This window comes from Lagenorhynchus albirostris, chromosome 19, assembly GCF_949774975.1.
Source record: "Lagenorhynchus albirostris chromosome 19, mLagAlb1.1, whole genome shotgun sequence".
Classification (NCBI taxonomy): Eukaryota; Metazoa; Chordata; class Mammalia; order Artiodactyla; family Delphinidae; genus Lagenorhynchus; species Lagenorhynchus albirostris.
In genome coordinates, this window is record NC_083113.1 from 17,041,536 (window position 1) to 17,054,028 (window position 12,493).

The following is a 12,493-nucleotide window of genomic DNA, read 5'->3' on the forward strand; positions in this document are numbered from 1 at the left end:
TTAGGGAGACGTGAGAGATTAGAAACTAAAGGAGCTGAATGTGTGCAATTGGGTTTTCCTGCCTGCCAGTTTTCCCCATAAGATTTTTCTGAATTCTTGCCAAAATGAGTAGCTGGGGTTGGATTAGAAAGTTTGCCTCACTGGAAGGAGAAGCAATAAACATGATAAGCATGTTTATAGAACATGACAATTTGATTCTAAAGCGTGTGGCGGGGGTAGGGATAAGTCGGAAGATTGGGATTGACATATACACACTACTTTATATAAAACAGATAACTAATAAGGACCTACTGTATAGCACAGGGAACTCTACTCAATATTCTGTAATGGCCTATATGGGAAAAGAGTCTAAAAAAGAGTAGATATATGTATATGTATAACTAACCCACTTTACTGTACACCTGAAACTAACACAACATTGTAAATCAACTATACTCCAATAAAATAAAATAAAATGTATGGGGAAAATCAAAGCCTCTAGAAGAGCTACAACAATCTTGAAGAAGAACATGGTTGGGGGTTTACACTATATAACTTTCAATGCTTACTGTAAGACCTACAGTATGACGGTGTGATATTGGTATAAATATAGACAAAGAGACCAGTGAAGCAAAACAACGAGGGCAGACATAGACTAACATGTACACAGTCACTTGGTTTAAGACAAAGGTGCCAGTTTAATACAATGGGGTCAGGAAAGTCTTGTCAATTAATGCTAATGAAACTGTGTATCAACATAGTGAGAAAATGAATCTTGAATCCTTCCTTACTTCATACCACATCACTTTTTGCATAATGTCAACCTACAACTGTGCTGTCCAGGGTGCTAGCTATGAAATTAATTCAGGATGGATCACAGACCTAGACATGAAAGCTAAAACTATAAAACTTCTATGAGAAAACACAAGAGAGTATTTTTTATAACCTTTGGATAGGTAGACAAAGATTTACTAAAGAAGACTCAAAAAAGCCTAAGCATAATATTTAAAATAATTGGACTTTATTAAAATTTAACACTTCTTCTTGTGAAGACACCACTAAGAATGTGAAAAGTTGTCACAAATTGAAAGAAAATATTTGCAAAAAGAGAAAAGCGAGCAGTTCAACATTTTTAATGAACAAAAACATGAACATGCATTTCACAAAATATAATTTCTACATGGCCATAGCACGTGCAGGGTGATTAACATCCTTCGTCGTTAGGGAAATTCAAACCGAAATTAAAAAGACTGTTGTCAACAAATTTTAGCAAGAATGTAGGAATCCATCTGTATTCATTGGCTGCAAGAAGAAAACCAATTCTTTTACAGAACAAGAAGCACAGAGTAGCACTGAGCTGAAACAAATAGACTGCCAGATATTTCTCCAGCAAAGATAGGTTTATTTGGGATCAGCAGAGAATTGCATTTGGGGTCTGCGACCATGGTGAGCCATGTGCAAGTCCCCGAAATGCAAGGGAAGGGGGACACTTTTAAGTGGGGAAAAGGAAGTTGGGAAGGCTATAGTAAACAAAGAGCTGAGGGCTTTTCATTGACAATCCTTGTCAGGAGAGAAGAGGCATCTTTCTTCTTCCTGTTGGGCTCTGCTATTGATTCAGGGCACAGGAGCGCCCCCTTCTGGTCTTCTAGCTCTACTCGATTAAGATTTATTTTTACTAATTTTTACAGTAGGCAGGCAGGCTCCAGGCACAAGTACCTAGCTCTGTTTTCAGCTGTTCTCCTAGTCCTGCCCTTATACCTGGTTTTGTGGACAAAGAAGACTCTAGATTGTGTAATCTAAGGGAACTTCAGAAGTTGGATGAGCCCCTGGGGGGAGCATGAGGCGGCACAGCCCTTGAAGTTCACTTTTGCTTGCTGACATGCCACCAAGCAATGGCTCTGGGTAGTGTTGCACAGTAAACCCTTAGTGGTTAGAGGGAGCGATGGTCTCCCTGGGATGTAGCCCACTGGCCAAGAGACATATGACCACCAGCCATGGGATCCACCAGGCAAGAAATACACCAGCCAAGGAACTCTCAGCCATGGAAGGGGTTCTCATTCTTATTGGCCTGTGTTGGTGATTTCTCTGGTATGAGATAAGGAGCATCGTAGGGCAGTATGACTTCTGCCTACACGACCCCTACACCTTCCAGCTTCCATGCTTGCAGAGACTGAGGAGGGTGACTGCCTAAGATGTGAAGGGCATCGCTGAGTCCATCATCTTAGGAGATCAACACACACATGCACAGACAGGTACAGACACACTCAGGTCCCACGTGGCTTGTTCCTGGCTGAGGTTTCCTGGCGCCTTCTCTCTGCCGAATGCTCTCCCTTTCCATATCCAAATCCCACCATGTCCAAGGGACCCAGGGGTCAGGGCACTGCCTCATTCTCTGTAAGAATGAAACTGCCAGGCTCTGTCCTCAGGCAAAACAGAAGCCTTCTGCCTTCCACTCTCCAGTCTGCTCAGGGCAGCCGGAGCAACCCCACAACCTAAATCAGATTCTCTCCCTCCTTGGCTTAAACCCTCCATGTTCCCATGGCTCTTGGGATCAAACCCAAATCCCTCACCCAGGTGTTCAGGCTCTGCGTTGGTCTGTTCCTCTCCTCTTGCCTCCACACTCTAACCACACTGCCTTTGTTTCTGTTTCTGGATCACACAACTCTCTTTCCCACCTCAGGACCTTTGCACTTGCCATTCCCCCTGCCTGGAACTCTTTCACCCTGATCTTCTCGTGGCTAGCCCCTCATCCAGACTTGGATGTCCTCTCCCCAGACAGGTCTTGCTTGACCTCCTCACTCCCCATTTCACCTCGTGTCACCCTCCTGGGTCCCTATCCCTTATGTCCTAGTTATTCCCCATAGCCCTTGGTCCTCTCTGAAATCATTTAGTTTATTTATTCAGGTTTTCCCTGTACATCTCCCCATCTACCCCATGGACTGCGAACTCCGGGAGGGCTGTGGCTTTGTCTCTCTTGGTTGCCACTTGGCCTTCAAGATCAGAGCACTGCCTGGTGCACTGTAGGCTTCCAATATTTCCATGTTAAAAAAAAATTACATACTGCCCTTTGCCTATTAAAGAATCAACCCAGAATGTACTAGCCAGTACTTGAGGCCCACCCACTTCATTCACTGAGTCAATCAGGAGTTCAAATTGGGAACAACAACAAAAGCAAATAGTTGAGACTTACCTGGTGGTGCAGTGGTTAAGAATCTATCTGCCAATGCAGGGCACATGGATTCGAGCCCTGGTCCGGGAAGATCCCACATGCCACGCTGTAACTAAACTCATGCGCTTCAACTACTGAGCCTGCGCTCTAGAGCCCGCGCGCCTAGAGCCCGTGCTCCGCAATAAGAGAAGCCACCGCGATAAGTCTGCCACTGCAACGAAGAGTAGCCCCCCGCTCTCTGCAACTAGAGAAAGTCCGCGCGCAGCAACAAAGACCCAACACAGCTAAAACTAAGTAACTAAATTAATTTTTTTTAAAAGGCAAATAGTTGAAACCCCACACCTTTGTTCATTGAATCAGTCAAGAGGACAGGCAGAGAACAGGGGTGGGGAGGCGTGCCTAAGTAATGCTTCCTTAGTACATTGAACCAAGCAGAATCTGGATCTAAATGCTTGAGGCACCGCCCTCCCAGCATCCTCCGTATCAGGGCAGCCAATCACAATAAAGTGGTAACCAAAAGAGGCCGCGCCGCTGTGACTCAACTCGCCAGGGCAGCCCCAGGACGAGGATGAGTGAGCGGACAGCTGTGGCATTAACTGTGGATGCTGATCGGGAAATAGTGGGGAGTTTAAGGGAACAGGGAGGGAGTCAGGAGTGGACAGCCAGAGCTAATATGGGATAGACAGGGGGATGATGGGTGTCTGAGTGTCCAGGAGGGAACTGTAGGGTCACAGGAATGTTTTTGGGGAAAAGGAAGGGATTTGTGTGGGAAGGAGGCTGGAGGTTAGAAAACAATGGGAAAAGGTTATGGGAGACAAAGAGAAGATTATAGGGGTCCAGGAGAGGGTTACATGGGATAAGGAGGTTCTTGTGGGACAGGGAGAGGGTTAGGAAAGGACCAAGGGGAGGTTATGGAGTCTCAAGAAGGGGTTCTGGGGGAGACAGGAAGGGATTTATATGAAAAAATGGAAGGGTGTATAGAGGCAGGGGAGTGTAGGACAGACAAGTCATAGGAGGGGGTTATGGGGAACAGGGAATTATGGGGGACAGGGAGGTTATGGGAGGATGCATGGGTTATGGGAGGTGTTATGACGGACAGGAAGAGAGTTATAGGATCAGGGAGAGGAGTGAAGCAGGACTAGGGCAGAGTTACAGGATGGGGAATATGAGCTATGTTGCCAAATCTTGGCCCCCTATGCATTGATGCCGAATAAAAATACGGAGATAGAGATTTGGAAGATAAGAAGTAGAGAGGCTTTTTATTTTCTTTGTCAGGCAAAGGGAAGACACAGTAGACTAGCACCTCAAGAACTGTCCCGCCCCATCCTGGGGAATTACAGAGGGTCTTATAGGTGGAATTCGCAGTCCAGGGTAAGCGATAAGGATCAAAGTGGTGAAGGTCTTGCATTCTTCTTCTTCTTGCAATATTTTAAAACAGTCACTGCTGGCATCAGGCAGCCTGGTAATTGGGTCCGTTCATCCCTGGGTTACCGGCCTCCTGGCTCCTTTCTGAAATGTAAACAGGTACAAGGGGTGATTAGCTACAAGAAAATGCAGCGAGAGTAAATTCCGGGTGCAGGGTACAATTCTTATGGAATCAAAGAGTAATTAGCTTTGTTTAGCTTTGTGAAGGACAAGTCTAGCTACAAGTGTGCGTTAGTAGTAACAGCTAAAGAATAACCAAGATTACTTAACTCTTTCAGGCCTGTTTATGCTGTTTCCCCAGCCTGTCCATTGTTGCTTATTTTCCTTGTTTATCAGAAAAGTCTCATTTCTATTTTTGCTGCAACAGGTACAGACAAAGGATTACAGAAGTGACGAGAGGGTTAGAGGGGTGCAGAGAGTAAGTAATCATCTAAAGCAGTGGTTCTCAAAGCCTGGTCCCTAGCCTGCAGTAGCAGCCTCACCTGGGAACTTGTTAGAAATGCACATTCTTGGACCCTGCCCCAGAGCTAAGGAATCAGCAACTCTGGGGATGGGGCTCAGCTTTCCGTTTCAGTAAGTCCTCCAGGTGACTCAGTTGCTCAAGTTTTAGCATCCCTGGGCTAAAGTGACCATTTAATTTAACCTCCAAACTGAGCACTTTTTAGACTAAAAGGGGAGCGCTCAATAATTTGGTAGGACCAGGCTTAACTAACTGGATAGCACCCGCAAACCAGGACGGAGCACGTTATTGGAGAGCAGGAATGGGTTTAGGGAGACAGAAGAAACATTCAGCGTTTCTAAGTTACTTGGTGGGTGTTATAGGGCCAGTGGGAGTATTATATGGAGCCATTGTGGTGTCACAGGGTCCGTTTTCCCATAGTGGTGGCCAGGGTCATTGTGGGGCAAGTATTTCCAGCACCCTCCTCTTGGTGGGATTGATCCTGCGAGTCCCCGTTACTCAGCATCTGCTGACCTTTCTTGGTCTCTCTGTACACCCCACCCCCTCTGCTGGAGTCCATGGCTGCTGTGGCTGATGTCCGGGCCACAGAGTTCAAGGTCACTGTGATGCAGCCGGTCTACAAGACAGCCTTCAACATTCCTGTGAAGGACTACACGCTGCTGTCCATTTTTTCAGTTTTCTACTTCTTCCCACTGGGGATACCTGCCAGGGTTCTCCTGCTTGGTGGGTGGGGATGAGCCATAGTTCTGCCTCTGCAGAACACCCCCAAGCCTGCCCCCTTTCCCCTTCCACGGGTGCCACAGGAGCTGGCCCCTGCCCAGCTCCCCCTCCTCTCTAGTAATAGCCCCAGCCCCTTCTCCATTCCACCCTCCCTGCTACCCTGGGATTTGTCCCGACCCTGTTCACCATCCTGCTGACCCTGCTTCTTCCCTCAGATCCCCGTGTGCCCCTTCCTGCCTGGTCCTGCCCAGGCCCCCTGCACCGTCTCACTCCATTGCTTCCTCCTCTCCTCCGCCTCACCCTTCCTCCCCTGATCCTGATCATGGGCTCCAGGTTCTCTCCAGGGGACCCTTCCTTTATTTTGCCCCTTTTTAGAAAAACATCAGGCTGTCTTCACCTCCACAGACATGGAAAGCAAACAGTTTGGAAAACAAAGTCAGAGCAAAGAAAAATTCGAAGTTGGCCTTGGGCTTCAGCAACGTGGCCGTTATTCTAGGCCAGTTAGTGCTCCTGTTCATCTTTATGCCACAAGACAACTCAGAACACCTAGCGGAACCATGAGCCGGGAGACCTTTTTGGCATATGTCCCGTGCCCCTCATAGTACCAGGCCTTCTTGCTCCCCTGGGAACTTCTGGACTTGGATTTGGACAGTAGTACCCTGTCCCTGCCCCATGGAGGAAGTCTTCCCTCTGCCACCTCTTCTGGGAGCAGTCCACGTGATGCCTTCTGCGTGACTGTGTATGTGTATTTGTGTGGTTGGTATATGCCTTTACACGACCCCATGTACTAACAACTCCTATTAGTATCCTGGAGGCTTCATCCTTCATTCATTCAACAGGTTATTGCACACTTCCTGTGTGCTAGGCATTGGGCTAGGGCCACAGGAGTCAGTGCTGAACAGGACAGATTAGGCCATGGCTTCAGAAAATATATGTTATCTTGAGGGAAGTTAGAACATAAATAAGGAAATGCAACTTAACAAGGTTACTTCGGACCATCATAAATAATATAAAGGTGGCTGGAGGATGGGAGGGAGACACGTATGATAACGCGTCCAGGAAAACCTCTTTTGGGGGTGTGTGAAAATTTATTGAAGTGTAGTTGATTCACAATGTTGTGTTAGTTTCTGGTGTACAGCAAAGTGATTCAGTTATACAGATATATACATATATATGTGTAAGTATATATACTTTTTCATATTCTTTTCCATTATGGTTTATCACAGGATATTGAATATATTTCCCTGTGCTGTACAGTAGGACCTTGTCGTTTATCCGTATAATAGTTCACACCTGCTATTCCTAAACTCCCATTCCATAACTCCCCAACCCCTTGCCAATCACAAGTCTGTTCTCTGTGTCTGTGAGTCTGTTTCTGTTTCATAGATAAGTTCATTTGTGCCATATTTTCGATTCCACATATAAGTGATAGCATATGGTATTTGTCTTTCTCTTTCTGATTTACTTCACTTAGTATGATAATCTCTAGGTCCATCCATGTAGCTGCAATGGCATTATTTCATTATTTTTTATGGCTGAATAGTATTCCATTGTGTATATATATATATATATATATATATATATATATATACCACATCTTTTTTATCCATTCATCTGTCGATGGACATTTAGGTTGTTTCCATGTCTTGGCTATTGTAAATAGTGCTGCTATGAACATAGGGGTGCATGTATCTAGGAAAAGCCTCTCTTAAAAGGTGACACTTGAGCTGCGGCCTGCCTGAAGCATGAGAAGGAGAGGGCTATAGAATTACCAGGAGAAGAGAGAATCAAGCAGACAGAACACCAAGTGTAATCTTTCCGAGGTAAGAAAGAGTAGGAAAAGGGGGAAAGCCAGCAAGCCTGGAGGATAGCCACGGGAATATGTTAAGAAGTCAGTGTGGAATGGTGAGCAGGAACATATCACCCAGAGCCATGAGGTCATGGTAGCCATGTTCACGGTGTGGAGTTTGGATCTGGAGTGTGAAGGGAAGCCATTGGAGATATTAAGCAGGAAAGCAGAAGATCTGACTCCTCTCTTAAAAGGTCCAGATTCCACGCCTGGAGGATGTAGAAGGTCACGGCAGAATGTTTTCCTCCCTAACGATTATGAATAAAAGAATAACTAAAAATTCATATTTTAAAGTCATCGAAGAACTACGGAATGTAAAGGGTAAAGTCTCAAGAAGCTAAATTCCAGTGAATGAAGGATCCATCTTAAGTAAACAGAAATCAGACAGTTTTTCTCCTTTCTGGGGATTTTTGCCAAACGTTGGCATAGGTGGGTAAAGGGTTGGGCCTGTGACAGAGGGACTATTCTGGGGAAAGAGAAATGAGAAAAGCTTTTTAAAGTCAAACAGGCTGGTGTGGCAGGTTGAAGGCTGGAGTGCACAGCCAAATGCACAGCTGAAAAATACAGGATCGGAAATTAAGTATTATTTTGCTGGGCTTAACAACATCCTGGATGCAGTAGAAAAGATCAATATATTCAAACCAATTTAATAGAAATTATCCAAACTGAAGCACAGAGAGGAAAAGGAAGCAAAAGGATCACACTGTCTGAGTGCTATCAGACACGATCTAGTTGTCTTAACATAGTTGTAGTTGGAGTCCTATATGTAGCGGAGCTCTGGTACAGAACAGATTCAATATGTGAAAAGATAATGGCTGAACATTTTCTCTAAATCATGGAAAAATGTTAATCCAGAGATTCCAGAAGCTCAGAAAGGTCCGGAGAGAAAATCTTTAAAGCAGCTGTATCCATCAGGATTCTCCAGAGAACAGAATAGAGATGAGATAGAAAGAGAGAGAGAGAGAGAGAGAGAGAGAGGGAGGGTGAGGGTGAGAATGAGATTTATTTTAAGAAATTGGCTTATGTGATTGTGCGGGCTGGCAAATCTGAAATTTTAGAGTATACTGGCAGCCTGGAAATTCAAATAAGAGTTGACGTTGTCATCTTTACTCTGAAATGCATAGGGCAGGCCAGCAGCGTGGAAACTCAGGCAGGACTTCTGTGTTACAGTCTTGAGGCAGAATTCCAGGAAACCTCAGTTGTCCCTCTTAAGGCTTTAACAGATTGGAAGAGCCCCACCCACATTATGAATGGTAATCTGTTTTACTTAACGTCAACTGATTGTAAATGTTAACCACAGATATGAACTACTGTCACAGTAACATCAAACAACTGGGCACCATAGCCTAGCCAAGCTGATACATAAAATTAACTAACCATCACAGCAGCCACAGAGAAAAGACACCCTGAACTTCAAGGGAACAAAAAAACCCCCTAAAACGATCTTCTTTATTTTTCTGGTTTTATTGAGGTATAATTGACAAACAAAAGTGTAAGGTATTTAAAGTGTACAACGTGATGATTTGATACACATATGCATTGTGAAAGGATTCCCCCATCAATCACCTCACATATTTATTTACCTTTGTGTGTGTGTGAGAGGACATTTATATTTGACCCTCTTATCAAATTTCAGTTATACAATATAGTGTTATCAACTAAGGATTATCTTCTCATCAGAAATAATTGAAACCAGGAGACATTAGAATGACATTTTCAAAGTACTGAAAGAAAAAAGCAAAGCTGTTCCTCCGCTCTCTCATTCCTGATTGGCTGGAAAGACAAGAAGGAATACATAGCCTAGGAATTCATACCAGCCAGCTGCTCGTCCAGCCCTAGCATCACTTTGTCCTCCTTTCATGATTGGCTGACATGCACAGGGGGTGTGTCCTGGACAGATCCGCTGTCCTGATTATGCTGGCCCTGCCCACCCCTCTGTTCTTTTTTACCAACTGGCTGACAGTTGGTATGGACTGGCTTACTCTCCTGATTAGGCTGATCCAGTCTCTCCTTTTTTTTTTTTTTTTTAAAGATTTATTTATTTATTTATTTATGGCTGCGTAGTGTCTTAGTTGCGGCACATGGGATCTTTGTGCGCTAGTTGTGGCATCTGAGTTTTCTCTCCGTAGTTGTGGTGAGGTTCCAGGGTGCGTGGGCTCTGTAGTTTGCGGCCAGCAGGCTCTCCAGTTGAGGCGCTGGAGCTCAGTAGTTGTGGCACGCGGGTTTAGTTGCCCCGAGGCATGTGGGATCTTAGTTTCCTGACCAGGGATCGAACCCGCATCCCCTGCATTGGAAGGTGGATTCTTTACCACTGGACCGCCAGGGAAGTCCCCAGTCCCACTTGTTGATTCTCCTCTTCTGATTGACTAGAAGTTGGAGGAAGTCTTATCAAAGATGTTGCATCTCCTCACCACCCCCTTCCGGAATTTTGGCTCCCAGTTTAGACAGTTAGATCAAGAGACCTGTATCCCTCATTTTGGCTTCTGAACCCCATGCTGAACTTTGCATACTTCTCTATCCAAGAATACCTTTTCTAACTCTATTTTCTCAACTTCCCTGTCAGGCATGGGGAGTGGGGAGTGGGGAGTCGGCCTGCCCTAATCATAAAATGCAGCCTTGAGTTCTCACGGTTTCTATCAAACATCTGTGAGTTTTGCCTTTGACTCCTCCAGCCATGCCTTCATTCAGCAAATAGTGAACCACCTGCTATGTGCCAGGTTCTGTGTTGGGTCCTGGGGGCTCTCAAAAACGCAAGACATTGCTGAACCCACCCTCCTTCATGAGGCTCCCTTATCCTTTGTCTCCTGAGCACCTACCCTCACCCCTTTCCTGGTTCTCACAGCTCTCAGACTGTGCTTTCATCTTCTTTAATAGTGTGCTTCCCAGAGTTGTGTCCTGGCCCTGCCCTCCCCTCCTTACCCCCCAACGTCCCCCCACCCCAGAATACAAGGACCACGGGCAGGCAGGACCGTGACTGTTTTTTTCACTGCAAATCTCAGTGCTCAACAAAAAGTTTGGCATGTAGTAGGTGCTCAGTAAACATTCCATAAATCATTGAATGGAGGTTGGTTTTCATGTGAGGCCTTTTTGTCAAATGGTGTCTGGTGTGATTCTGTGTATCCGCAAGTCTGTGAGGACTCTCCAGCCAGCCTACCTGTGTTCAAATCCTGGCTCTGCCACTTACTAGCTGTGTGACCCTGGCCAAGTCATTTAACTTCTCTGCCCCTCAGTTTCTTCATAGTGAAATAGGAATAAAAACAGTACTTTCCTGATGAGGTTATTGTGAGGATGAAACGAGCTCACACGTATAGTCACTGAAGCCAGGGCTGAGTGCGATAAGTTCTCAGTGAGTGTCAGCTGTTATCCTGGGTTTCCGGACACTGTGTCTGTGTGTGTCCGTCCCGCTGTTTTATGTTGGGGACTTGTGTCTTTGATGGACAAGGAACATCATCCCAAGGCAGGACCACGTGTCCATGTTAGTATTTGTGACTATGATGGCTGCTGCATACTGTTGAGTGTCCCAGGGACCCGAGATTTATTCATTCAACAAAAGTTTGTTGTGTGCCCACTATTTGCTATTCTAGGCACTGGGGATACATTAGTCAAAAAAACCAACCAACCAAACAAACAAACAAAAATAGGCATGAGGTGAGCCTGCCCTCATGGAGCTCACATTCTATCAGGAGGATTCAAAAAATACAGAAAAACCCAGATAAATAAGAAAAATTTTGTAAGTTAGAAGGTGATAAATGCTATTGGTGGGGGACAGTGGAGAAGGTGATGGAGATGGAGAGGGCAGGAGGGAGACCACGGGTTACAATTTTAATTAGGTTAGTCAAGGAGTCTCACTGGGAAGACAACAGTTGTGTAAAGACCCGATGGAGGGAGAGAGGGGGCTGTGCAGAATCTGGGGGAAGAGCATTCCAGGAAGAGGAAACAGCAAATACAAAGGCCAGGAGGCAGGATGCTGTTCACTGTGTCTGAGGCACAGCAGGGAGGCCAGTGTGGCTGGTGTGGACCTGGGGGTGGGGGAGGGTGGGAGGAGGTGAGGTCAGGGAGGAAACAGGGCAGCTCACCAGGACCTCGGGTCCCAATGTGAGGACCTGGCTTTTAGCTGGAGTGAGGTGGAGCCCCAGGAGGGCTCTGAGCCAGGAGGGCCCTGGTTTGACTCAGGGGTTCACAGGCTCCTTCTGGCCTCATGTGGGGAGCAGACTGTAGGGGCGGGATGGGAGCAGGGAGACCAGGGAGGAGGCTGCTGCGAGAGCCCAGGCAGGAAGGGATGGAAGTTGAACCAGAGTGGGAGCAGAGAAAGGAGAGATGGTTGGATTCGGGATGTGATTTTAAGATCCCAGATAAGGAAGCCTGGCAACTTCCTGAGGACAGTTGGCCTTTGCACTTCTGGACAAAGGTGGGAAAGGAGCAGAACACAGGAGACCTGGCTGCCAGCTTAGCCAGGCTGGGGTGACCTTGCCCCTCACTCCGTGACCCACTGCCTGCTCCCCTGCCAGCTGGAAGAAGAAGGGGAAGCAAGGTGCCTGCCTACTGGACCCCTAGCATCAATCTTCCCAGGGTCTGGAGTGGGGGATGCAGGTGGGGGAAGGGTGACCTGCCCAGGAGGCGAAGGGCATTGCTGAGTCCATTATCTTATCAGAGACCAAACACAGACAGAAAATCAAGGTCACAATGAGTTCTTTCACTCAGCAAAGGCCAGCCTGGGCCGACTCTGGGCTGGGTGGTGCAGGCACAGAGTGGTGACTGAGGCATCCTGGATCCCATCCTGCAAGTCCAGCGGGGAGGTGAAATGTCACCAAATAGCGACAGCCCAGACTGGTCAGGCTTGTGAAGAAGGAATTAAGGGTCAGAGTGGTCAGGGCTGGGAAAGGGAAGCCTA